Genomic DNA, 4,575 nt, shown 5'->3' on the forward strand with positions numbered 1-4,575 from the left:
ATATATATATATATATATATATATATATATATATATATATATAAGAATAAACATGTCTAGAGCTTGTCTCTCTTGTCAGTCATTAGATACGTCCTTGCCCGTGGCTAAGAGTTGTTTTGACTCTTATTTCTAGCAATACTGGTGCTGACTTGCACCCTTAGTCACTTTAGTGACGATAGTACCTGTGCCTTTTGCTATATATATTGTCATTTATCGTCTGTTGTAGAGTATCTGTGTATCTGCCTCAGAAATATTCTTCAATGAAGTGTAAATCAGGTCAAGGTATTTCTTCTGCATGAAAGACGAGCAGTTGCCCATGCATTCAAGTTTTCCCAGTTATTGCAACCGATGTTGTTTAAAAGAAAGACAAGTTTGGTATCAATGTCATCTCAGGCATCGTTGACAGAAAGCAAAAACTTGAAATGATACCGCGAGGCATTTGCCGTTCCAACATGCCAAGCTGGTAAAGCGGTGAGTTGGCAGAAACGTTAGCACGCCTGGCGAAATGCTTAGCATATTTCGTCTGTCTTTACGTTCTGAGTTCAAATTCCGCCGAGGTCGACTTTACCTTTCATCCTTTTGGGGTCGATAAATTAAGTACCAGTTACGCACTGGGTCGATCTAATCGACTTAATCCCTTTGTCTGTCCTTGTTTGTCCCCTCTATGTTTAACCTCTTGTGGACAATAAAGAAATAAGAAACGTTAGCACGCCGGGCGAAATATTTAACGGTATTTCGTCTGTCTTTACGTTCTAAGTTCCAATTCTGCCGAGGTCGACTTTGCCTTTCACTCTTTCGGGGTCGATAAATTAAGTACCAGATGCGTACTGGGTCGATCTAATCGACTGGCCCCCTCCCCCAAGATTTCAGGCCTTGTGTCTAGAGTAGAAAAGAATATACTAAGCTGGTACTTATTTTACTTATGTCGAATGAATGTAAAGCGAAGCTGAGCGCTCGGTGGGATTTGAACTTCAAGCACAGACTGTTGAAACAACTACCGCACAGTTTTTTAACCCACGTTCTCCAACGACTCTGCCAATTAACTGTCTAATGGAAGAGATATGCATGCGTATATTATCAATGATATATTCTCAGACTTTTTCTTCCCCTTCTCTTTCCGATCTCTTTCTCTCTCTCTTTCGTTCGCTCTCTCTCTTTGTCTCTTTCTGCCCGTTTATCTGTCAGTCTGTCTGTTTCTTTCACTTCCTCTCTCTCACACATGCTTATAATTAGAAGTCATGCATATAAAACTAATGTTTCGGTCAGCAGTCGTTTGTAGATTTTTGTAATTATACGTGTGATAAAGAATAACTGAGGGACCGAGTTGATTTAACCCTTTCAACGCGGAAAACGGTTATATCCGCTCAAAATTTTATTAGCTTTAATTGAGGAAAACGGTTTGACCCCGTGAGTTTGCAAAATAAATAAATAAATAAATAAATAAATAAATAAATAAATAAATAGATAAACCCTCTTTTTATACTGCGAGAAGCAGTTACCCTCATTGACATTTTTTTTACAAGACAATTTTTCAGATTTTCTTAATTTATTCACATATTTCATCAAATATCTATTTACAGAGAAAGTATCAAATACTTTTAGTAGTGGATATGAAACCTGTACCAACAAGGGATACTGGAAATGCATGGCAGAAACAGAAAATATCAATTGTATTTTTTGGTTTAATTAACATCATTACAGGAATGACCATGAAATCTAATTACGCAGTGAAAGTGTTAATACCTGCCGAAAAATCGGCCAAATTTGACACTTGTTTCATTTATAACCGTATAACAAAAAGCAAAATCATGGTCACCCTTGGTTGAAATCAAGTAACGTATTGAATTAGATTTTAAATTAAGATATCTAAGTTAGTGTTGACATATTTAATACATGGACAATTAAAGAGAAAACTAGAGATAAAATATATGTTGGAGAGTGTACATTTTAAGACCAGTAAGAAAGAAAAAGTATGAAGTTCGACATAGTCACAAGTTGTTCTATACTGTCATTCCGTTGGTAACGACGACGAGTGTTCCAGTTGATCTGATCAACTGAACAGCCTCCTCGTGAAATTAATGTGCAGGTGGTCGAGCACTCCACAGACACGCATATTCTTAACGTAGCTTTTAGGGAGATTCAGCGTGACACAGAGAATGACAAGGCTGACCCTTTGAATTACAGGTACAACTCATTTTTACAAGATGAGTGGACTGGAGCAAAGTGAAATAAAGCGTCTTGCTCAAGGACACAACGGGCTGCTTGGAATTGAAATCATGACCATATTATCGTTAGCCAAATACCCTAACCACTAAGCCAAGCACTTTCTACAAGTTGCTCAATAAACGACAGAGTATCCCCAACAAAAACAACTAAAAACCCCAGTTGGACTCGTAAATTGCAGACCAAAACAGGGGAATATTTTTTGGCTGAAGATCTTGATTAACGGTTAATCAGGTAGATTTTCATTTTTTGGGTGGTGGTGATGTTAATGTTGTTATTGGGGGTGGTGAGTGTGTAACTTCAATGTATTTTAGTTATGACAAACTGAAAATTAATTCTTTATTCAACGTAGGTATAATATCTAACTGAACACATGAAAATGATAGGAGAAAGCAATAAGATATATATCATGCTCTTCTTATATTTTCAATTTCATCCCACTTGTAAAATGAACGTGTTGCGGCTAATCATCTCTCAAACACGAGAATGCTTAATGTAACTCATAGGCCGAATCAACGCGACGCAATGTGACAAAACTAATGAGCTTTTGATTTGGAGATAGATAGATAAATAGATAGATAGATAGATAGATATATAGATAGAGAGAGAGAGAGGGAGAGAGAGAGAGAGAAAGAGAGAGATAGATAGATAGAGAGAGAGAGAGAGAGAGAGAGAGAGAGAAATAAAACTCTATATTCGATTGTTGCTAACACCAAAAGAATGAAAAAGAAATTTGATCTCGTTAGGATTTGAACTGCGCGGCAAAGAACCGGAAAATATCGCTCTGGCGACTCTGTCAGTTCCATACCTTAGATTATCCATGTCGATAGCATTAAGAAATTTCAGAATCGGTAATATGTTTATTCTAATCGTGTATGTACCCAAAACCATGTGCTACAGTGTGCCTAGTTGAAAACTGGGTAAAGATTTGAGTGCTATACGATTTCTCGATCTGGTTGAAGTAGCAACCAAATTCCCCTAAAATTAGGCCTGAAAGTCTTAGAAAAGAGAGCACGTTGAAAATGTGGTTAGAGGTGCACAATGCCTGAAAAGAGAAAACTGGAGATAATCGGATATCTTTGATGAAATGTCTACTAAATCAGAGCTGACCTACAGCTGATCAACAACATCATCACTAACAGCAACAATAACAACATCAACAACAACAATAACAAAACCAGCAACAACAATAAAACCAACAACAACAATAAAACCAACAACATTAACAATAACATGACAAAATCGATAAAATTTACCATATTTATGGAGCAAACGCAAATGTAAAATACTAAGCTTGGAATTAGGTGAGCAATCTCCGCGACATGTAATCATAGGAAGATACTACAGCAGTCACTCGCAAACAATTATGGCTTGATAATTTGTATTATGCTTTCTCTAATCGTTATACGCAGTTGTGTGGTTGTGAGCAGACATAGAAACCCTTTCCAACCTCTCCCTCTTGATCTAGAGAAAAATCCGGGATGTGATAACTTGAGGCAGAGAGGACAGCCACCAGTTCTCGGATGGTGTCATTTTTCTGCCGAATGCAGTGTCTGAAATGAAGCACCTTACTCAAGGATATATCGTGTGACCAGTTCAGAAATTGAACCTTAAAATCGGCAGCCCAATATCTTAACCATTAGGACACGCACCATCACATAGAAAGACGAGTTGGCAGAATCGTTAGCACGTCGAGCAAAGTGCTTAGCGGCATTTCGTCTGTCTGTACGTTGTGAGTTCAGATTCTGCCGAGGTCGACTTTGCTTTACATCCTTTCGGCGTCGATAAAAGTACCAGTTGAGCACTGGCATCAATGTAACCGACTTAGCCCTTTCCTTGTGGCAAAATTTGAAACCAATTCAATACTGGATTTGTAGCATTGTTGGAGCATCGGATAAAGTGTCTTGCTGTATTTAGTTACGTTTATTCACGTCTCGAATTCAGTTGTCGAGGTCAACTTTACTTTCCCCGCTTATGTTATCAACTCATATGATTGACTATATCGCTTATATCTTTTCCTCGCAGTCTTGTGCCAATGTTAGAAATCTGTATTATCGTTTTCTTTTATATGGACCACACATTAATTTAACCCAAAGGGAATAATTCGTCATGAGATAACCTGATGGTATCATGCAAAGGAACAGAAGACATCGTCTCTAAAATTTGATAATTGTTTGAGCTGTGTAGTTTGATTAGTTAATATCTATCCTGTTTGACGTGGGCCGCATGGAATACTGTAAATATATGCATTCTTACAAACGTGCACTCGTTCACACATATAAATGATAAATGTTTGCTTACGTCAGAAGAATTTAGAAACATGGTGAGATGTTAAATAAATCGTTTTTAACG

Source organism: Octopus bimaculoides, chromosome 2 (genome assembly GCF_001194135.2).
Source record: "Octopus bimaculoides isolate UCB-OBI-ISO-001 chromosome 2, ASM119413v2, whole genome shotgun sequence".
In the NCBI taxonomy this organism is placed as follows: domain Eukaryota; kingdom Metazoa; phylum Mollusca; class Cephalopoda; order Octopoda; family Octopodidae; genus Octopus; species Octopus bimaculoides.